The sequence below is a fragment of the Eschrichtius robustus genome, chromosome 20, assembly GCF_028021215.1.
Source record: "Eschrichtius robustus isolate mEscRob2 chromosome 20, mEscRob2.pri, whole genome shotgun sequence".
Classification (NCBI taxonomy): domain Eukaryota; kingdom Metazoa; phylum Chordata; class Mammalia; order Artiodactyla; family Eschrichtiidae; genus Eschrichtius; species Eschrichtius robustus.
This window is the reverse complement of record NC_090843.1, coordinates 20,833,727-20,858,029: the sequence shown is the minus strand read 5'-3', so window position 1 is coordinate 20,858,029 and position 24,303 is coordinate 20,833,727. Positions and strand designations below refer to the sequence as shown.

At 38.0% G+C, this 24,303-nt stretch overlaps 1 protein-coding gene across 3 annotated transcripts in view; it reads left to right on the top strand.

Moving 5' to 3' along the window:
- Nucleotides 1-24,303, top strand: part of STAT5B (signal transducer and activator of transcription 5B) — a 59,636-nt gene continuing 35,333 nt past the window's right edge. For 2 of the 3 annotated variants that reach the window (XM_068529518.1, XM_068529519.1), the window contains exon 1: nt 1-175. The gene's annotated coding sequence lies outside the window, so the exon portion shown is untranslated. The remainder of the gene's footprint in view (nt 176-24,303) is intronic. The other variant, XM_068529517.1, reaches the window with a different exon arrangement.

The following is a 24,303-nucleotide window of genomic DNA, read 5'->3' as shown; positions in this document are numbered from 1 at the left end:
GCGCGCGCCCCCGTGGGCCCGGGCGAGAGGAGAGTCGGCGGCCGGAGCCGTCACCCTGGGCTGGACCGAGCGCAGGCGACTAAGCGCGGCGGCCCGGCCGAGGGAGGGAGCGAGCGGGCGGGCGAGCCAGAGAGCGGACGGGAGGCAGCCGCTGGCGCCTGAGGGGCCAAGCGAGGTAGGAGCTGCGGGGCCAGCCCGGAGCTCGGGGCCCGCGGAGGGAGGCCGGGGAGCCGGCCCGGGCGGGGCCCCGCGCCCCGGCCGCCCAGGGCCCGGCAGGGCCGCGCTGCGCCGCCGCCATCGCTCCCTGGGCCGGGAGGACGGGCGCGGGGACCGCGCCGCTGGGTGAGGGGGGCCACGGGGGGCGAAGGCTGGGGGCGGGCGAGGGGCGTCGTGCTGAGGCTGCGGCGGGCCGGAAGGGGTAGAGGGCAGAGACCGTGCGTGCGCGTGTGTCGGGGTGGGCTGCCGTCGGCCCCCTCACACCTTCGTGTTGCAGTTCGGAATAGCGCCCGCCGGCTCCTCGCTTTTCTCCCTTTTTCAAAGGAGGTATCTGCGACTCCTGGGGGTGGGATGAGACCGGTGGTGCCCGGTGGGGTGGGGGGTTTTAGCCAAGCTTCAAGGAACAGCGCCTTATAAGGAGTCCAGACAACAAATACGAACGTTTCGATCAGGCTCGGGGGTGCAGAATCCCTCATCAGGACCCGCCAGGCCCCGGCTTGTGCGTGTGGCTGTGGACGCAGTGCGTTCTTTTTTTCTAGCCAGGGATGAAGAGTTAAAAAGTGCTCCTGGTGTTGGGGGTACATACGCAGCGTCGGAAGGGGAGTCGTTGTGTCACCAAAGCTGGTCTGAGGCTAAAGGAATCTGGCAAGATGGTCAGGCAGATCAAAGAGGAAAGAACTTGTGTGGAGCAAGAGGCGTTTGCAGACACTTGTAGCCAGCAGTGATGGAAAAGGCGAAGAAGAAAAACAAGCGCCAGCTTTTAGGAAGAGGGGCTTAATGAGAACCACAAGAACTTTAAGGGCAAAAAGAGATAGCGATCCTCTCTTTCCCAAGAGCCATGCCAGATCTTTTTCTTCTTGACCCCTCTGATCCTGTCATTGTATGTGACACCGTCGTATCAAATAAATAGTGCTCAGAGTGGGTCGTAGAATGTTAGAGCTGGAAAGGACCGCGGCGGTAATGCTACATTCTTTTATTGTACAAATGAGGAAACTGAGGCCAGATAGGCGGAGCGATTGGCCTGCTCCGTTCACTCGGCTATTTAGAAACTGAAATGTCGGTCTGAAGACTCTCAGATTAGTGCTCTTCCCGAAGCACAGAGAAGCAGTAGATATTTGCCTAAACACAGTTCCATAAATTGCCTCTGGAATGTCCTCGGGGAATGCCCCTTGAAAGGGCTAGTGTGTCACCAAATTATTAAACTGAGCTTAGGTCTTTTTTTCAGTCTTCAAATGGTGTTTATCATCCGCTTGTATCTTAGGTTTCCAAAGGGCTTGGATAGCCGCCTGGGCCATAATAAGCTTTCAGCTGTTGAGTATATTATCTCAATTTTGTTATCGTTCAAATAATATAACTTTGCCTCTTTCCTCAACATTTTTCTGTTATTGTTTATTTGTTTATATTATGTTGGTTACATTGTTCATGTTCATTGACTATAGTTCTTAGAAGAGGATGTATTTTATTTAGTGTGCCAGTCATCTTTTTCTAATTTCATAACACTAGGAACATTAGATCAGTTCTGATAGTATCAAATGGTGGAATTCTATTGATTGACTTTATTTCAAGGCTTTGGGGTTTTTTTGTTTGTTTTGGTACCAATTTCCATCTCTTGGAAGATCACAGTTAGAATTGATAGTGTAAATGGGAAAAGGGGGCTGCCGATTTTAAGAAAATTTATTATGTGACAGTTTGCGATGTCTGTTGGTCTAACCAAAACAGCACCACACCTTTGGTCAGGTAAGTGTTATCTAGTAGGTTACTTGTTTTCTGTAGCCGTTGGAAGATGAAAATTTCAAGCATCTGGTTGAGACACAGGGAAGGAATGGAGAGATCTTTTTTAAAAAAGCAAAACATCAGAAAAAAACACAAGAGTTGATTTCTGTCACAAGCAGTTTGGTTATTGCATAACTTGGAGCTAAACTGCACAAAATCTTTGCTGTATACCCAACTAAATAAATTATCCCCCCCTTCTCACTAGTCAGGATTCACATTTTTGCCCACAGGCTATTAGTATGGATTGTGTTAAGAAATTTAAGGTGTCTGTGTTTCTTAAATGGGTACTTCATGATATATATGATGGAAGGGGGAAAAAGTGTTATCCTTGTTTGGAGTGTTACAACATGTATATTTTGGTCAGCACTTCCTATTGTGCCCCAACTTCTCGTTTCATCTTCATTTTCTTGCTCTCAATTGATTTTTTAAAAATTTTATTTACATATGCAAAAACCACATCAGGACTAGTAAAAAGCATCATTTGTTGCTCTTTGGGTACTTATGTCCATTTGTTTCAAGTTATATTGTTATGTTAAAATTATTTCAAATTATATTGAAATTATTTGTGGTTTGTGTTAAGTATATGTTTATAAATGTGCTTGTGGTGGTTCATTTGGCTTATTTTTGTGTAGGTAATACAGGTAGTCATAAAAGCAAGGTGTTATAAATAGGTAAATAATATGCTCAAGATTAGATTGCAGGTTGAAGGCAGAATCAGAGGAAGCTTAACTCTTCTAGTGCCCTACAAACATGTATGTATCTCATGAAGTATTCACAGATTTCTGGACTACCAGTGACACATATTTCCTCCCTTCTGTTACAGTGTAGATTACCACATTATTCCTACAAAAGGAAGCAGAAAACCTCCTGTTTTTTATTAATGTGTTTTGAGCATTTGAAACTTATTCTTTTAAAAAGTTATGACATTTCTAGGTTACTGAGCTCTTCAGAAGAATATCCTTTTACTGCATGATAAACTATCAAAATACGTTGACTCTGGCACTTCTTAATAAAAATAATGTTTAAAAGTTTGTTCGAAAGTATCACTGTCCCCAGTTTTGTGTGGTGTTTAAAGGAAAAGATTTTTCTTTAAATCTGAGCTTTGTTAATAGAACCGTTCTAAAATCAGAAGTATTTTTTTCCCCTGCAGTGTTGGAAACACAACAGTTTTATGCTTATTTCTAGGAATAAGAAAGTCAAATTTAAAAATCTAGTTTCCATTGATCAGACAGTTTCTTGTACACTTAAATTGTGAGCATCACAGTGATTAAATTTTTTAATTGCGTTCTGTTAATTGTCATGTCTTTATTTTAAGTAGCCTGTTTACATTGAGTGTTTTCTTATTAGTGATGATCCTTTACTTATTAAAAAACCTAAGCCAGTTTGGAGAGGACTTTACATATCTAAGTCTATTCTATTTTTACTAATCAAAGAGAGGAGTAATTTACACGTGTTCAACTTTTAGTTGAAGGAGACCCTCACTTTTGGTGGTTTCAGGGTTTTAGATGACGTTTTATTACTTTTGTTAGTTTGGTCACACCCGTGACTTCCTTGGAAGGTATCTTTGAAGTTTGGTTTCCTTTTTTTTTTTAAATGGTAATATTGGGGTGGGGGTGCTTCCTGTTTGTATTTTCAAAATTAGGTCCACATGTTAACCTTCTCGTGGTGTCACATTTTTATCTTAAACATATAAAGACGAGCATCAGATGCCATGTGGTTTGTCTTTGACCCATTGTACTGCTTCATGACAGCTCTACTCAGTACCCAATTGGAAAGGCAAGACATCCCAAATCTTCCCAGCTCCCTTCAAGGTTTAGCTGCCTTGGAAGGAATCTTAACAACTATCCCAACAAAGGTGCAATTAACAGAAAAATGGGGCTGCTGCTTTCTGTTTTCCTCCCAGGTACCTAGAAAATGCATAGCACTAAGGTAGAGTGAAAACGTGTTACGTGTAGCTTTGAATGTCAGTGCTTTCAAGAGGGATTGCCCCATAAAACTCTTCCTTGACCCTCCTGGATAATTTTTACGTGGTAGGTCCCTTTTAATACAAATGTTGGAGTATGAGTTATTTGGAGCATTGCGGAGAAGAATATCCTTGAAAGGAGTACGTATAGTATTTTTTCAGTGATTGAAGCAAGTGGCCTTTTCCTAGCCTTCAGCTAACTTTATTCTAAGAAGTGTAAGGACTAAATAGACTCCTGATTAAATTGGCATTCAAACATGTTTGCAGTGTAGGGGCAGTTTCTCTCTCCTAAATTTTCTTTTGGATCACATCACTAAAGGCAGTACTGCGTTAGCATGTTGCATAGTAATGCAGTTTGCAAATGAGGTTAATATGTAGCGCATCTTGACCTCCCATTCCGCCCCCCACCCCATAGTCAAGAAAGGAGAAGTTATAATTTGTCATATACTGGATTTTTTTTCATTGAGTTTATTTATAATAATTATCTCCATTTCTCATGTATTGTAGTACTATTAAGATGAAAAATCCATATATTGATTGATAAAGAACATTTATCTTTTGGAAGCTACCTTGCAAAATCTAACAGTCATTCTCCATTTGTTCCTCCATTGCCCTTGGCACTCTGATTAACTCTTTAAAAAATTCGTTTCCAGATTTCTGTTATGAAGAGAAATATCTCCATATTCTATTCACTGCTAGTTTTTTGAGGTGCTTATGCTGACTCATTTTTTTAATTATACTAAGATATAGAGTATGGTTTGAGAGCAGTAATGAGATTCTCAGAAGATATGAAAACTTCCCTTTCTGACTAGTTAGAGAAAGATTGGGGAAGACAAGGGGAAATACATCAATGAGCCAATCAATTATTGTTATTTGTTGGGATTAACTTGGTGACTAATATTTTCAATGCCCATCAGACTAGTAAAAGTGACTTTGGCTTTACCCTGCAATGATAACAGGACAAACTCAAGTTTTCTCTAATACTGCTTGTTTTTTCCTAGTAGGGGATTTTTTTTGCATATGGGAAATCAAGCCAAAGCTACCAGTAACAGTCACATCCATGATTTGTATAAAAAACTATTTACCACACTGGGCTATAGCTCTACTTACTGTAAGCTCGTCTGGGAAGGTGTACTAATTATTTATATAATAATTATTATGCCATCTTTCAAAAAGTGATCAGAAAATTAATTTAAAAGTACTTCAAATTATGCCCCAAACCTAAAAGTAGAAAGAGAAGAAAAATAATACCTAACATCATTCACTTACAGTGTGCCAAGCAGACACTGTTATAAGCTCTTGCCATGTTTTAACTCATGGTCCTCAGAGAGGTGGGTATTATCCTCAGTTGAAAGATGAAGAAGTGGCCACAGAGAAGTTAAGTAATTTGTCCAAGGTCACATTGCTGCTAATGGCAGGGCTGGATCCAGACCCAGGCCGAGCTGATTCCACAGGCTGCATTGCTACCCACTGCACTGCGAAGGAGAGCAGGCAACTGCAACTTTGCAGTGAGACATTTGATTTCTTTAAGGCTTATAGTTCTTTATTTGTGTTCCAAAATGGACTCTTGTGTTTTTTTAATAGAAATTTTTAAATGTATATTTGGAATTTTTTTGAAGTTTATGAAGGTGATGATAGGTGTTTTTCCAACTTATATATTCCTGATGGAAATTATATTAAAACAGAGAAAGTCTTAATTAAAAAAAATTTTTTTAAACTTTATTTTTTAAATTATTTTATTATTTTTGGCTGTGTTGGGTCTTAATTGCTGCACACAGGCTTTCTCTAGTTGTGGCAAGTGAGAGCTACTCTGTTGCGGTGTGCAGGCTTCTCATTGCGGTGGCTTCTCTTGTTGCGGAGCATGGGCTCTAGGCGCGCGGGCTTCAGTCGTTGTGGCATGCAGGCTCAGTAGTTGTGGCTCGCGGGTTCTAGAGCTCAGACTCAGTAGTTGTGGCGTATGGGCTTAGTTGCTCCGCGGCATGTGGGATCTTCCCGGACCAGGGCTGGAACCCGTGTCCCCTGCATTGGCAGGCGGATTCTTAACCACTGCGCCACCTGGGAAGTCCTGAGAAAGTTTTAATTTTAACTATAAGTTGTCCTTTGTTGTCCTTCTACTGGCGTTACCATGTACATCACAGGAGAAGGGCTATAAGCTGTCCCTTTGGCTTCTGTTTATAAACAAAAGGATCTTCTTTGCCAGGGTGGTTTGAGACGTGCATGGTTGTTGACTGAGAATGCAAGTATCCAGCACAGTTTTAAAAATTTATTTATTTATTTATTTATTTATTTATCTATGGCTGTGTTGGGTCTTCGTTTTCTGTGCGAGGGCTCTCTCTAGTTGCGGCAAGTGGGGGCCACTCTTCATCGCGGTGCGCGGGCCTCTCACTATCGCGGCCTCTCCTGTTGCGGAGCACAGGCTCCAGACGCGCAGGCTCGGCAATTGTGGCTCACGGGCCCAGTCGCTCCGCGGCATGTGGGATCGTCCCAGACCAGGGCTCGAACCGGTGTCCCCTGCATTGGCAGGCAGACTCTCAACCACTGCGCCACCAGGGAAGCCCCAGCACGTTTTATTTACAACTTTATTTTGAAGGGGTTTATGGTCCTGTTCTTGTTTTAAAGCTAGTAATTGTGATTTTTGAGCTAGAAGGACTTAAGAATTTTAATTTGGCGGGATAATTTTTAAGGCAACTGAATTTATTGTGTGTTTAGAGCCGTGGAAAGACCATTAGAAACTAGTCTCAGAAATGTATTCCTTTTCATATCTGATGCTTGTTTTCTATCAGCACTTTTCTTAGAGGTGGATTGTGAAGTTAAGTCTTGGAGACAGAATTCACAACCCTAAAGTGCAGTGATTTGAATTTGAGAGATCAAGTCAGGGATGAAAAAACCTTCAATTTCCTGAGCAGAGAGTATGAACTTGCTCAAATAAACAGAGGATGTTAGCTTCCAGGGTTGTCAAACTGTCACCTTTGACCAGAGTTGAATTTTCTTTGAATGTTGACAAAAGTTACAATGTCAGTGGAAAAAGCTTAATGTGAAGTATCTATAACTCAGAATTTCCTTATGTTTGTGTCACTGAGATCCTACAATTAAAGGTGTTTTTTTTTGTTTTTTAATATATGTCTGATGAGTTTAAAAAGCCTTCAGTGGGAGTTTCCAGCCTTTAGGTGAGAGTCAATTAGAAAGTTTGTGAAAAAATATTTTGTATTGTCTAAAATTCAGAGCCTATAGCTGGTAGCACATCGCTATGTTTTTGTAAAGAGTGGGATTTTTAAAAATCCAAACCTGGGGAAATGTTTTAGATAAACTATACTTTAAAATATCATTGTAGAGAAAGAAGAAGAAAGAAAGAAAGAAAAACTGTTCAGCACTTAATCTGTTAAAGTACTAAAAATTGGGGTTTATCAGCTTCGTAACATAGCATTCTACAATATATTCATTAATGGTTTAAACTAGGTAAAATATTCTCTCAGAAATAATGCTAATTCTATTTTTCCTTTTGTTGCATGTTTCTCAAAATCTTTTGGTCCTCTTTTAGGCTTGAATAAAGTAGCAAACTGTGTATCTACAGAAATATATAGCTCTTTACAAAATGAAACAGTCACTTCAGCCTACGGATTTATGTTTTTAGGATTTGTGATCTGTTTCTGGTAGAAAGTGAGAAAGAATGATAGCGAGAAATGGACTTTGTAGAGTCTTATTCCAAAAGGTATGGAAGGTCTAATACATAGGGATGCAGTGCAAATATTCCTTGTTCTTTTGTTGTTAATTTTTCAATTGTGTAACGATATATGGAAACCCTGAATGTGGGCATATTTTAAAGATGAGTTTATCTTGCAGTGAATTTAAATATCAAGTAAAAATACTAAATGCATTGTAATGTGTATAGAGATCGGCCTTCCTCCTTAACCATTGAAGGTATCAAAACAAAATAGAAAATATTTGGCTTCCTGAACGACATGGCTGCGGTGAACATGCTGAGTTGGCCATGAAGCATAATCCTTTTATTTTGCAATACCAGAGCAAAACACATAATTTTAAAGGAATGGGTCCTTAGGATAACTTATTACCTTAAGCGCACATTTGAAATTTTGTTCCAGAAACGTGACATCAAAATTTATGGTTTTGAATTTTTATTATCCAAGTGTGAGAGGTCTAGTTGGGACAGAACTGAACATTACATTCCAGTTACATTGGTAAATTTGAACAGGACAAATATAAAAATAGTAGCTTTTATGAAGTAACTCATAAAAGAAATATATATGTACATATAAGCATTAAGAATAGGCATTAAAAAAAGACTTCTTCTGGGTTGTGGGATTCTGGATGGATGGATGGATGTGCGCACTTTCTAGTTTCTTCCCATTTTTCTATAATAAATAGGTAATAATGAATAGGAAATACTTTTATAATCAAGAAAAAAGTTATTTTTAATGAATGGATAAAGAAAATGTGAGAGAGATCACATGGAATATTATTCAGCCATAAAAGGAAGGAAGTCCATTGTGAGAACGTGGATGAACCTTGAGGGCCTTATGCTAAGTGAAATAAGTCAGACAGAAAAAGACAATACTGTATGACCTCACTCACATGTGGAATCTAAAAAAACCCAACTCCTAGAAACTGAGCAGATTGGTGGTTGCCAGGGGAGGACAGTGGGGAAATGGATGAGGGTGGTTAAATGGTACAGATTTCCAGTTATTAAGATGAATAAGTTTGGGGGATGTAATTTACAGCATGGTGACTATAGTTAACAGTACTATTGATATATTGTATATTTTAAGTTGCCAAGAGAGTAGATCTTAAAAGTTCTCACCAAACGCAAATTGTAACTGTGTGAGTCGATGGATGTGTTAACTAACCTTATTGAGGTAATCATTTCACAATATATACTTATATCAAATCATTACATCTGCATCTTAAACTTATACAATGTTATATGTCAACTATATCTCAATAAAGCTGGGGAAAAAGTTATTTTTTAAATGGCTTTTGTATATTGATTTATCTCAGAATGAGAAACCTCTTTTTGTTTTCAGTTAGTGTTTCCTTTTTAGGAGCAGAAAAACAAGTAGTTTGTGATGTTTATGTTAAATATTTGGCATGATATACTTATTTGGTATGATTATATGACATCTTTTTTTGATGAACGGTATTAAAATCATTTAAATTGTGTTTAATGTTTTCAGAGTTAAAATAACTTGAGGACTGAGTTATTTCCTATATTTGGTGGAATGTTTCATATTTTTATATGTAAGCTGATGGAAAATTATACTGTTTATAAATATAATAAAGAAATTATATTATTTTACTTGTGTATGTGCTCTGCTAGGTTACCATTCATTTCATATTGAAGGTGTGTGTTTGTTTTTTTCAACTTTTGAAAAAGAAATGGTCTCATTTAACTTCTTGCAACCCTGAACATTGTTATTATTTCAATATATTTTCTGCATTTGCTTTATTTATGTATTTATTTATGTATTTATTTATTTTTGGCTGCGTTGGGTCTTCATTGCTGCGTGCGGGCTTTCTCTAGTTGCTGCAAGCGGGGTCTACTCTTCATCGTGGTGCGCAGGCTTCTCATTGCGGTGGCTTCTCCTGTTGCGGAGCATAGGCTGTAGGCGCGCGGGCTTCAGTAGTTGTGGCATGCAGAGTCAGTAGTTGTGGCGCATGGGCTTAGTTGTTCTGCAGCATGTGCGATCTTCCCAGACCAGGGATCAAACCCGTATCCCCTGCATTGGCAGGTGGATTCTTCACCACTGAGCCACCAGGGAAGTCCCTCCACATTTGCTTTTATACTGCTTTCTCATTCATGATGATACCTACAAAGGTTGCTAGGTTTATAGATTTCTTTTTCTTGTAATTCCATTAGTCATGCTTAATGACTTCTCTGTGTTTATTATGACATTCATTTGGGAATATCTGGTAAAGTAAATCTCTGGTGAAAGACACTTTCTTTCGGGTATATGTCATTGCTAATACAAGAGACTGTGTTTTGCCTTAATTAAATTCAAATTAAATCGTTTCTTTGTAACTAAATCTAGTTTCAAAAGCACTTTAACATTTTAAGGAGTTTAAGGAAGAAAAATGAAAATAAATTACAAGTTGATGTTTTAGGAGAATTGTGGTACATAGCTCTGTAGGTCTTATTATTTTGCAACAAATAAAATTACAATCTTAAAAAAAATATGTATTTTTGAGCCCAGCAGAACACCTACATATTTTATGTAAAATTCAACTCAGCAAAAATCTACCTTAACTTAGATTGTGCCTTGTAATTTATTGTAATGGAATTTCCCATAACAGAATTTTATTTTAAGTCAGTTTTGAGAATACTAAAACATAAAAGAGATCATATAGTACCTTTTGGTGTTTTTTAATCCTAAATCCATAAGTAGTTAATTCCAATTCATGAAGATAATTATTATTATTATTTTATTTATTTATTTATTTTTTAAACAGAAGTTTTTATTTTATCTTTTTGGCCGAGCAGCATGTGGAATCTTAGTTCCCTGACCAGGGATTGAACCCACGCCCCCTGCAGTGGAAGCTCAGAGTCTTAACCATTGGACCACCAAGGATGTCTGATGATGATTATTTTTTGAAGATAATTATTTTTGTGTATTAAAGATAAAACTATAAACGTATATTGCCCAATATGCCTTCATAAATAAATCCTGTTGATTTTATTATTCTTTTTTGCTTATCACTTCTTACCTCCTCTGCCTCCTGAAAATGTGATAATCTCATTTAATCCAAAATTATGTTTTCCTTTGGTGTCAGTTCATTTATAGTTGCTGATTTTCCCTGTAATCTATTTTATCACTATGATATTATTGTTACCAGTTAGAATAATCCCCTTCTTCCCTTATGTATCTGAATCATCTTCACCAAACCATGAGATATTTTAAAAATTATATAAACTGGGACCTCAAATTTAGCATTACATATTTCATAATATGGCATCAGTAAATTATAGAATATTTTAAAATTAATATGTGAAATGATTTATTGCTTTCTTCATTTAGAACTAGTTACTTGATAGTGTTCTATCTAGCCTTTATTTGAGTTTGAGAACTTGGCTGTCCTCACAAAAGTAAGTCTTTTTCTAAGTCCATAAATCTTAAAATGATCTCAGTAAAGGAGCTCAAATGTATGTAAGATTCAAATGACTGTAAAAAATGATTATTTCTCTTAAAAGTTAACATTATAATTTTGTTTGAAGCTCTCTAATTCGCTTTTTGTCTCTTAGCTGCTAGAGGGCTTTTGGGGATTGTGAGCGTGTGTGTGTGTGTGTGTGTGTGTTTAAAAATACTTCCAAAGTGAGTAAAGAAATTTATTCCAAAATTTTATGGTAATTGGTCTACCAATCAAGGAAAGACTTAGTAAATACTAAGTAAATATTTACTGACTAGTGAGCTAATGCGCTTTTTAAGGCAGTTAGACAACAACTTGACCCATTAAATTATATACACCAGTGGTTCTTAACCATTTGTGGGCTAGGAGACCTTTTGAGGCACTAATGAAACCATTGACTCTCTTCCCAGTAAAATATGCATACACATAAAAATCTGCATACATTTCAAGAGGTTCGTGGACTCAGGTTACAAACCTCTACTGTAAACAACCATCTCTCCGTTAACACAGATAATGGAGATGAGGGAGTATGGAGAAGAAATAACAAATAATCCAAATGTACTGTTAAAACAAACCTCTTATTTTGTTACCTGGGGACTCAGAAAGGACTTGTTTCCCCAGGGAACGAATAAATTTACTTCAACATTTTACCAATTTACTTCAGCATTTTTAAGGTGTGTATTCCATTGTATAACCCTACTGTAATTTAGTTAATCCATTAATAATTGATAGTTGTTTCCACTTTTTCACTTCTGTAAATAACATGGTAGTATAGATCCTTAGGCTGAGTGGATTTTTTTCACATTTACCAGACCATCTCCTTAATATTAAGTTGTAGAAGTGGAGTTGCTGAGTCATTTGCATAGATAGTGCCAAACTGCCTTCCAAAAAGACTATCCCAGTCTACATGCCCACCAATAACTAGTGCATGAAGGGAATGGCCATTTTCCCACATCTGCCATTAGTAAGTGTTGGCAACCTTTCTATCTTTGCTAGTCTCTCATATTTGTTTGTGTTTCTTTGATTTCTAGCAGTGCTTCACAAGTTTGCTGGCCATTTTGTTTCCTCTTTGTGATTTGCCTCTTTATATAATTGGCCTGTTTTTTTATTATATATGCTTGAGTTTTCCTCAGAGATCTTTCTGTCTTACATGTTACAAGTAATTTTCTCTGTTTTTTTCCTTTTTTTGACTTTCAACTTTGTATAGTATTTTTTTGCAGTACAAAAATGTTAAATTCTTATGTAATCTAATTTAATAATCTTTTCTTCTCTGATCTGGCTATTAAGACATACTTACAAAAATCATACCGACCAAAGATTATAAAATTTTCATTTGTATTTTCTTTCAGAATATGTTATGGTTCTAATTTTTTTTTTTTTCATTGTCTCTCAATCCATCTAAAATCTGTTTCTGTGTAAGAAGTGAGGTGGGAATGTAGCTTTATTAGTTTTCCTGAAAATAACAATATTATTTATTGATCACTCACTGTGTGCCAGCACTGAGCTAAATGTTTCACAGGTATTAACAGTTTCAACCTAAATCAATTTCAAGTGGCTCACCAGTTATCCAAAAAAAATCCACCACTTCCCACCAGCTCCCTCTTTTCCCCACTGATAGGAAAGTCCATCTTAATGTATACTAAGTCCTCATATATGTTCAGATCTGCTTCTTGTCTGTCCTTTTCCATAGATCAGTATGGCTCTATTGTTTATTTGGATCACTAAAATTTTTTCAGAGAATAAATCAGAGAGGTGAGAATTCACATGGACTTCCTTTGAAATATGCACTGGGATAGGATCTTAATATGACTCAAAATGAATTTCACATTCTTTGAACAGATGGTGGATAATCACCGGTAGTTCCATTAAAGAATCACTAGATTTAGTCTTCTTAAACATATCTTTCTATAGAGATTATGTAACAGAATAGTAATTTTTAAAAACAATATGCTGTATGCTTTCAACTCAAATAGTGTAATTGCATTCTAACATTTCAGTAAGTGTAGTAAAACTATATATTTTAAATATTTTAATTTAAAAGCTTAGAATTGCTTTCAATATTTTTTCTTCTAAGCAAAGCATAGAAGGAAAGTTATAATTGTTACAGATAAGACACATACGAACTAGAAGACTGTAAAAGTTATAGAGGAATATGTGAAATATTTATGTTATAGACAAGCAGCTTGTCCAGTATAAATGTAATTTTCTAGAAGTAACCTTTAAAAAAGGTAAAAAGAAACAGGTGAAATCAATTTTAATAATATATTTTCTTTAACCCAGTATATCCAAAATATTACCATTTCAACATGTAATCAATATATAAACTTAGGAAACATTTTACATTCCTTTTTTGCTGCTGAGTCTTCAAAATCTGGTGTGTTTTACACACACAGCATATCTCAATTTAGATGCAAAATTTTTACCAGAAATACATGAAGTGTTCAGTTTTCATAAAACTTTTAGTTGGTAAAGTAGATTCACATACCCAGGTTGTTCCAAACGTACTTGAAAGTTTTCCAGTAACCAAATTGAGCATCAATTTTAAGTTTACATTTAAGGTGATTAAAATGAAATAAAAATTTAGTTCCTCAGTCACACTAGCCACATTTCAAGTGCCCAGTAATAGCACATGTGGCTTATAGCTATCCTATTGGACAGTGCCGTTACAGGGCTTCTAAAGAAGTAAAATAAAATACAGACTGTCTCCTACTTTTAACATCTAGTTTACATATAGCTCAAATACAGGTAGGATCTCTTGCCCTCTGGGAACTGCTCTACAAGGAATCAGAAGCTTTCCTTACCTGAAAGAAGATGATACCCCTAAAGCTTCCCACCAGACCCCAATCCCAAAATGCACACAGATGTACACAGACTCCGCTTTTTTTTGGAAACTGCTGCACTGAGGCCGGTTGAAGCATTGTCCACATCCTTGGAGGCCCTTTCTTTTGTTGGGAGTAGGAGAGCTGTTAGTGCTTTGTAGGAGCTGGGATGGGCAGGAGTAGAGGGATTACTTTGTTACTAATGGTATCCCTGACTAGACGTTCTAACTTCTTTTCCTTCAGAAACAAAATTATAAAGGGTAATTAGGTTTTGTAGGATTGTAGATCAACTGGGGTTTGGGGGCTTACCTAGGAATTTTTCATCTCTTTATAACTTTGTTTCTGTGAGACAATGTTGTGTGTCCCAAACAACAAATAATGCAAATGCATTTTGGATTATGATTCCATTTGTAAGGTGACCAGGAAGAAGGTGCGGGGAAGAGGTTGGCAGCTGCCTGTTGTTTTATTACAGAAGGTGCAGGCGTCTGAGTGTTGAACTTTGATGCATCAGCCTAAATTGTCTCTCGTCATCTATACGACCTTGCTTACAACTCTGGAACTAAAACAACCCATAGTGTTTTAGGTATAACTGAACTATCAAAATCGCTTTTAGGCAGAGTTTTTTTTTTGGGGGGGGTGGGGTGTATGTTGTTTTTGAAACTGAGTTTGCCTGATAAAGAATCATATTCGTCTTTTGGTCTTAGTTACTATTCATTTTCATGTTGTACATAAAGTTGATTCTTGAAATTTGAGATCTAGTTACAGACGAAATTTTTCCTTTCAAAAGAGATTTCCCCTCTAATGTTAGTTTAATCTTAGGAGATACTTTACGGAGGGGAGCAATATTTAGTCATCATCGTGGGGCGATGGTAACTCCACCTTTATGTGGAAGACTGAACCAACAGCTTCAGAAGGCCAACTCAACCCTCCGATTGTCAGGCCTTCCTACTTAGTTTATCTTTTATTTATTTATTTATTTGGCTGTGCCGGGTCTTAGTTGCGGCATACAAGATCTTCGTTGCTGCATGCGTGATATTTTTAGTTGCGGCATGCAGGCTCCTTTAGTTGCAGCATGTGGGATCTTTAGTTGCGGCATGTGGGATCTAGTTCCCTGACCAGAGATTGAAGCTGGGCCCCCTGCATTGCGAGCGCGGAGTCTTAACATTGAACCACCATAAACTACTTAGTTTATCTTAAATGTCTTTTTAGATCCCTGGTTCTAGAAGGAACCTTTGAAGAAATGGATAGAACTCCTGTGCTGCTTTGAATATTGGCAGACATCTGAGCCAAATTCAGTTGGCTTTTTAATGTTAAATAAAGCACTTAGTAGCTTTTACTCCCAGCTAGCCTTTAGGGGCCCCTTTGTTTTAATATGGTGTCCAAGGTAGGTTAATTGTAACTTAACACATCCTGGTATAGTTTACTGATTGTAAATTACTCCTCAATAAAATTGAGAATTATTTCCATAAAGGAAAAGTTCCTTTTTTCCAAATATAATATGACAGCCTAATTTAGAATATTTAAAATATTTCCTTAAAGGTGAAAATTTAAGAGCGTATATAAAAACCGTTGTGCTCCAAGGGGAAATCTGACTCTTTTGTCTTAAAATTCATTATATTCATTACATTAAACAAAAGATTGTTTTGTTGAGTTGAGAAACAGTCAAGTATTTCAAAATATTTTTGTTATACCTAGGTTTTCACTGTGATGGTATTTATTTTAGTAGAATTTGACCTATATTTTATCCCATGGGAAAAAGAAGAAACTAAACATTTGCAAGCCATCTGCCACCTTGTGCTGCTATGCATTGGTGGGGAGAAACCTGAGTCCTATTATAAATTTTAAACTCTATGCTCTATATTTTTAGTACATTGTGGAAATTGAATCTGCAAATCATCTCTGAGAGATAAATGATTTGATTTGATTGTGACAAGCATGAAAGTTATCCTCTATATAAAACTATGTCTCCTGGGAAAAAGCTGGGCTAATACCGCACTGAAATGACCTTAACGGTGGAATCCTTGATTAGACCCGCATTGTTTTGCACGTACTATATAGCTCCATAAAGATGATCGACTTCCATCAGGGATGAACAGATGTCCTGGCTTTATCAGAAATTTCTTTCACATTGCCAAGCCTTTCACAAAAGCCAGTCATCACCCTTGTTAGTCTGATATTGTTGAGATGCTTTTAAAACTTTTTTCCAAATATTGGTTTGAATGCACAGACTCTGCTGTTTACTTGTAAGATTCTATGTTAGTCAGGTATGGTGTCCTTCTCCCACAACAGGGAAAAAAAAAAAAATTAAAAGCAAAAAATAGAAAGTATAGCATAGTCTGTATTTATTTAAACTTTAAAGTATTTCATATCAGGTACTAGCATCTAAGTTCCATATAAGGCACATCTGTTTTGTTCACTGCTATATCCTCAGGAGCTAGAACAGAACCTGGCATGTAACAGGTCCTCAACAAGTATTTGTTAAATAAATATGTATTGTTTCTATGAGTGGGTCGATGCACTTACTTTTGTTTATGGCAGGAAGATCCTCATCTCTGATAATAAAGATTGGTTGATGTTGAAGGTACCTTAATTCCATCTGTTTCCCTTTAATCTCAACATAGAGGGTGTCTCCAGAGACCACTTCAACCCTCAGTAGGGCTGAACGTCTACCTTTTACTGTGGAAGAAAGAAAAGAGAGGGGAAAACCAATTCTCTTTGTTTCCTTTGGATTTTGGAGTTAAGGATGGAAGAAATTTGAGTTTACTAGGCAGGAACTGGCTTTTTTTCCCCATTTAAAAAAATTGTGTTTGTGTTACCATTTTAACCATTTTAAAGTGTACAGTTCAGTGACATTACTTAATGTCATCCCACATCAAAATGGTGCCTGTTAAACAATAACTCCCCATCCCCACTCTCCCCCAGACTCTGGTTACCACCATTCTACTTTCTCTCTCTATAAGTTTGACTACTCTAGGTACTTCATATAAGTGGAATCATATAATATTTGGCCCTTTGTTTCTGGCTTATTCTTTTTTTTTTTAATTTTAGTATTATTTATTTTATTTATTTATCTTTGGCTGCGTTGGGTCTTTGTTGCTGCGCGTGGGCTTTCTCGAGTTGCGGCGAGCGGGGACCACTCCTCGTTGCGGTCGCGGGCCTCTCATTGCAGTGGCCTCTCCTGTTGCAACTCTAGGCGCCCAGGCTTCAGGAGTTGTGGCTCATGTCTCCGGAGCACAGGCTCAGTAGCTGTGGCGCACAGGCCCAGCTGCTCTGCGGCAGACGGACTCTGAACTGTTGCGCCGCCAGGGAAGCCCTTTTTTTTTTTTTAATATGGCCCCTTTGCTTGGAGACTTGGCAATTTTTCTTTCCCCCATTTTTTTTAGTTTTTCTTTTTGTACCTAGATCTAGCAAGTGATGCATACACAGTAAGTGTCCAAAGACAAGTTAATTCAGCAGCTTGTTGCATGCCACTAGGGGGTTATTAAAGCTTTGAAAATGTGATTCCTAATCTGTATGTCTGTAGGCTTATCTCCTCCAAGTCTTGCTGATAAACCTGCACTGACAATAATATCAGAGATTAGTCTTTCTCCATGTTTCATAAAGCAAATTGTTCTCCTTCTTATAGCCTGATTATGAACTGGACAATTACTGGCACATTGTTGTAATTGTTCATACAGGCATGAAGACAAACTCTACACAAGGACAATAGCTACGTGAAAGGTTTCGATTGCAGCTTCATTAGGAAATTACATGCTCCTACTCATTTCTTTTCTCTCTTTCTATTCTCATTATATCTTCCTCCCTCCCTCTCTCCATCCCTTTCCTTCCCTTCTAGTCTGTCATCCCTCCTTCCATCTCTTTCTTCCTTTCTTTTTCATTCTCATTTTCCTGAGTAGTTGCACAGAGACAACCTGACCCTAGGGTCCAAGTATAAGTAAAATAGTTGTAGCTCTCTATCAATCTACTTGGAGGGACGGGGAAAAAGAGAGTAAGAGAACTAACTCTTTATTTTTTTTAAAGGATGGAAACTAACTTGTTGAGGAAAAAGAAATATGCTGGGAGATCTAATTGGTAAAGAAGCAAAGAGGAAGAGAGAGGGAGCACCTTGAAGGATGATTTAAAAAGTAACCTGTGCAATTGAAATTTCAAGCAGACTCGTAATCCATGGACTATTTTAGAGCCTCTTAAACAAAACATTGAACATAGGGTTGGTTCTCCCACTGTATCCCCTGCTCATTTGCACTGGGCAGATCATTTCTGCCTTCCCTTATTCCATTTCTCAACCTGTAAAATGGAGGGTCAACAATTAGATTCAGAATCATAAGACTTTGAGCCAAAGCCATGAGAATACGAAAGGTACTTTTTAAATTCAGTTTTTATGATGTCTACAAATGCAGGTGTTAGTATGCCAGAGACAGAAGTTTTGGGGTGTTTTTTTTGTAAATTTTTTTTTTAACATCTTTATTGGAGTATAATTGCTTTACAATGTTGTGTTAGTTTCTGCTGTATAACGAAGTGAATCAGCTATATGCACACATATATCCCCATATCCCCTCCCTCTTGCGTCTCCCTCCCACCCTCCTTATCCCACCCCTTTAAGTGGTCGCAAAGCACCGAGCTGATCTCCCTGTGTTATGCAGCTGCTTCCCACTAGCTATCTATTTTACATTTGGTAGTGTATATATGTCCATGCCACTCTCTCACTTCATCCCAGCTTACCTTTCCCCCTCCCCGTGTCCTCAAGTCCATTCTCTACGTCTGTGTCTTTATTCTTGTCCTGCCCCTAGGTTCATCAGAACCTTTTTTTTTTTTTTTTTTTAGATTCCATATATATGTGTTAGCATATGGTATTTGTCTTTCTCTTTCTGACTTACTTCATTCTGTATGACAGACTCTAGGTCCATCCACCTCACTACAAATAACTCAATTTCATTTCTTTTTATGGCTGAGTAATATTCCATTGTATATATGTGCCACATCTTCTTTATCCATTCATCTGTCGATGGACACTTAGGTTGCTTCCATGTCCTGGCTATTGTAAATAGAGCTGCAATGAACATTTTGGTACATGACTCTTTCTGAATGATGGTTTTCTCTGGATATATGCCCAGTAGTGGGATTGCTGGGGCGTATGGTAATTCTGTTTTTAATTCTTTAAGGAACCTCCATACTGTTCTCCATAGTGGCTGTATCAATTTACATTCCCACCAACAGTGCAGGAGGGTTCCCTTTTCTCCACACCCTCTCCAGCATTTATTGTTTGCAAATTTTTTTGATGATGGCCATTCTGACTGGTGTGAGGTGATACCTCATTGTAGTTTTGACTTGCATTTCTCTAATGATTAGTGATATTGAGCATCCTTTCGTGTGTTTGTTGGCAATCTGTATATCTTCTTTGGAGAAATGTCTATTTAGGTCTTCTACCCATTTTTGGATTGGGTTGTTTGTTTTTTTGATATTGAGCTGCATGAGCTGCTTGTATATTTTGGAGATTAATCTTTTGTCAGTTGCTTCGTTTGCAAATATTTTCTCCCATTCTGAGGGTTGTCTTTTGAGACAGAAGTATTGACAATGAAAAATTATCCAAAGCCAAGATTGGCTCCTGTTGCAGAGGTGGAAATGGTTGTGATGGAATTCAAGTAACCTCAGGACCCTGGGATTTCTGAATTTCAGAACATTAGGAGAATCTTCCAGTCCTTCCTGCTTAAATATGAATGGACATAGATTGCCATTACTGCCTTGCCCCACTTCTCCCAGATTTAGATCACCGGTATTTATAAAGCTTTCCAGTCACAAATAGATTCTTGCATTTCCCATTCCTTGCCATAGGGTCCTCTTTCAGTTCCATATGCTTTTATTGGCACTTACTTTGATTTTCTTTACAGCAGCAGCTGCTAATTAGTGACAGCTTTCGAGTGAGCAGCTTGTCATTTTTGGCAGGGGTAGGGGCCATCCATAGCAATTCAAGGCTATATTTTCATTTGCTAAATTTACTTTGCTACATGGAAATACATCTTGAATTAAAAAATAGTCTGTAGTCAAAGGTGGTTATATTTGCTGAAATATCTTCCTGAGTTGGCATTTGGTCCTGTAGTTGAAGAACTCTCAGGAGATAAAACGTAGGTTCAGTGTCTATCAGACCGATGCAATTAGTCCTGAGTCATCCTTCTAACGTTAATCAACATTCTGGGTATAGAAACTCATCGTCTTGTTTTGGCACAATAGTAAATCACTCTGGATTGTATTTGGTAGTATGCATGGTAACTGAAGGAGTGAATTGTTGGTATACGTTGTGCTTCCTGTTTATACTCAACTTCTTTCTTGAGACATAATTAAGGGAAAGAAACAGTTTAGTTTGCATAAAGAAGATGCTTTCTTTGGAATTTCAGCTCATATCAGCATCATCACATGTCATGTAATTCTCCTCTTTGAAATTGCTGCAAGGAGGTGTCAGCTCTGTTTTACAAACTTGTCACGATGTTTATGGAGCGGTACAGCTTGTAATTTGTATTTACCTTGATTAGCACCAATGATGAGTCAAAACCTCCGTCACAGTTTCTATAAAGTGTGATTCAGTCCCATGATTCCTGTAATAAGGATTCAAGTTAATGACCTCCGCAGTGTTAAAAATAACATCTTGAAGGAAATAACTGACTTACCATTCATTTCCCCCAATTTAGGTTCTTTTTGTAACATGGAGGTCTACCCAAATTATATTTAATTTAACACACAGTTATTGACTAGCTACCATGTACCTATGCCGAGGAAATCAAAATGAATGAGACATGGTTCCTTCCCTGGTATAACTTCCAGTCTAGTAGTTGAGCAACAGCTAAATCAGAAATGCTTTGGTTCTTACGCCCAGAATGGAGGATAAATTCTAATTCTAGAGAGGTAAAGAATTCCATCTTTGTTAAAATTGGATGATCAAGATGATAAAAAACATAGGATACAAGTATTGTGTTGATTTTTTTTTTTTTTTAGCCAAATGTTTTAAAGATTGTATGCGGCACCTTTCATAGGACCACGGAATTGCCAGGTGTCCCTGCCCCAGATTTCCCCATGACATGTTGGACAACACTTAAATTCAGACGTCGTCTTCCCCATCAGAGTACCTCTCAGTGGCATGGCTTGGTAAACCCAAATGATCTCCTAACAGTCCACTCATATTTAATGGGCACTGTGCAGAGTAACATAGTTATTTCTACATTTGTCATATTAGTGTTAGTCAATTATCACAGGAATTTATCATTTATATCTTCTCTCTAACTTCATATTCACATCAGCATCAGGTAACTTGATGTTTAGTTATTGGTATCATGTGAACAGTTATCAAGATAACTGACTTCAGTATCTTTTACTATCCTATCTTACCCACTAGAATAGTTCACAAGTTGTTTTCACATTTGTATTAGTGATATTGTCCCTTTAATGAGAAATGTTTTCTGCCAGCAGAAAACCTGAGTTTAGAATGATCTCTGATAAATATTGGTGGTAGATAATAATGTATCTAATGGAAACCCAGTAAGGAATTTGGGAACAAATATAACAAACGTAACCACTCCCTTCTCATAGGAAGTGTCACAGTGTTAATTCTGAACACAAGTGGTCAGGATCTAGGTCTGGGCCTCACTGGAAAATCACCCACCCCCAGAACGATTCTCGTTTTTCTCCTCCCACTCCCTTTTATAATCTAAAGCTTTTAGCTGATTTCTGATTGATTGAGAAGAGTGAAGGTGAATAACCAAACCCCTAATATGGCTTCCTTTGGTTGTGTTTGAAGGTTTGTCATCTTGATGTTCTCTGACCTTTAGGGAAGGGTGTCCCATTTAAAACATTTTTGGATTGTCAAATAATTTTTGGTATCTGTGAGTTGCACGTTGTTAATTTACTTTGTAGCTTTTATTATAAAGCAGTCTTAAACCACAGGTATCATGGTCAGGAAAAACTCATTCGGTTAGGTGAGGTTTTTAATAAATAAAGCACAGGGGTTGAGAGTATGAGCGCTGGAAATGGGCAGCCTGGTGCTATTCCCAGCTCCTTCACTTACTTGCCACAGGACTTTGGGCAAATTTTCTAACTCTCAAGCCTGCTTCCTCTTATATAGAATGGGGATAATAATCCTACTGCCTCATAGGGTTGTCATGAGGATTAAATGAGGGTACATATAACATGCAGGCAACAGTCCATGACGTAGTAAGAGTTCCTTGAATGTTTATTGTTACTACTGTTACTATTATTACTATTACTACTGCTGCTAGTACTCCCTTTTTCTCCTTTCCCGTGCTAATTCCTTTGCTGTTATTTAACATTTGGTGATTAAGTGTAGGAAAGGCTTAGAAATTTAATAGTTTGTTTTGTTTCCAACATGAAACAGTTTCTGGTGTGGGTAGCAGTAGTTAATTTAGCATATATAACAAACTGATAAGTTTTTCCTTGAAACCCAAACTGTCTTCATTTCAAAGGAGGTATTCTCAGAGTGGGGTTACATACCCTCCATCATCAAAGCCTAGAATCTTTACAAGACTTTGTCTCACAAAAAGCCTTGTGTCTCTGTTGCCACCACAACCTGAAACTAACGAGTTAGAAACCACATAGAGCCCTATGACATGCTTGTAGGAGCCCTTCTGAAGGACCCATCACATTTTCTTGTAAGTTGCACATAGATAGCTAAGCCAGGAACCTATCTGGTTGAGGAAACAAAAAGTTTTTGTTTTTCCTTCCCTCTCCACTTTTAAACTCAAAAGATCTAATTTTGTTGCCTCTGGGAAGATTAAATGCATAGATGCTCACTTAATTTAAAGAAGTCTACGTGAGAATGCGGTGGTGTTTCTTTGGGGGTTAGGAGTCTTCAGTATTGTTCCACAACTATTCAGGGTTACTACCTAAAGAAGATTTAATATCATATTTTCTGTCTTCTTGCCCTTTTTGTTATTAGCTGTACAGTCTTTAAACCATGTCTAATCTAAGAAAATATATATCCCTTGTATATGTGCTTTTACTGATTGTCAGCATTGAGCCTGGCCAGTGCCTTAGCATGTTGGACAGGTGATTTGACTTTAGTTTGAGAAGAAGAAAGCTAAAGATTTATTTTTATATCAGTCAACTAGGGACCTTATATGTTGCCATATTTATTATAGCCAAAATGCCACTTTATTTTTAGGTGGAGACTTCTGGAGCAATAGTATAAAGGCTAGGATGGTTCCAATCCTGTCCTTTTCCTCATGTTTAAGTCCACATTAAATTTGGTAGTTCTTAAGAGTTCCACTGCTGTTTAAAGAGTGTAGCTCCATGTGATCTTATTGTCTTTAATTTAGTCAAGTGAGACACTACATTACATAGGTTCTGGGTCTCACATTTGCTTTGTTTTTCTTTGGAGCTTTACTGGAAACCGAATGCTATTGCGTTCTAGCTACAGAAGCAGGAGGGGAAGTTGGCAAGAATTAACTGCTTTCTGTTTGGTCTGTCTGTGGCAGCTGACCTTTTGGAAGGAAATCGCTGCTCTTTGCTTCTTCCTGTAACAGTGCAGCCTGTGAAAGAACGTATACACAGAAGGGTTCTGTCGTTATCCTGGCTGGTGTCTTGGGGCATAAGCTGTTAGTTAAGAGGTGGGAGTCTTTCAGTGCAGTGTGTTGTAGGAACATGCACTCGCGTTCACGGAGCTAAGTTGTGTGTAGATATCCCAGTAGATATATAGTGAGAGAGTATCCGTTTCCAGAAAAAGTAGTTTGTTTAAGCAAAACTAATTGTATTTTCTTGCCAAGTCCCAGTGTTAATGCTATGGACAATTACTTTGTGTGCAATTTTAATTAATCTTAATGTTGAATGTCCTAATATCAGTATTATTTCTTTTACTAGATCACCTTTTTTTCCTGAGAGGCCAAACATTTTTATTTTCCAAGACATGAGCTCTTATTTAAATGTCATTTCATCTCAGAATTAGAATTAACTTCTTTTTTTTTTTTTAATTTTATTCATTCATTTATTTATTTATTTATGGCTGTGTTGGGTCTCCGTTTCTGTGCGAGGGCCTTCTCTAGTTGCAGCAAGCGGGGGCCACTCTTCATCGCGGTGCGCGGGCCTCTCACTATCGTGGCCTCTCTTGTTGCAGAGCACAGGCTCCAGACGCGCAGGCTCAGTAATTGTGGCTCATGGGCCTAGTTGCTCCGCGGCATGGGGGATCCTCCCAGACCAGGGCTCAAACCCGTGTCCCCTGCCTTAGCAGGCAGACTCTCAACCACTGCGCCACCAGGGAAGCCCTAGAATTAACTTCTTACCGCACCTGCTACCCATTGTTGGACCCACCTTTTCTGCAGGAGTTGTTTTACTTAGATACAGTGAGTATTATACCCCACACATTGGCATTTTCTTCAGAAAGCTACAGTTGGGCTTCCA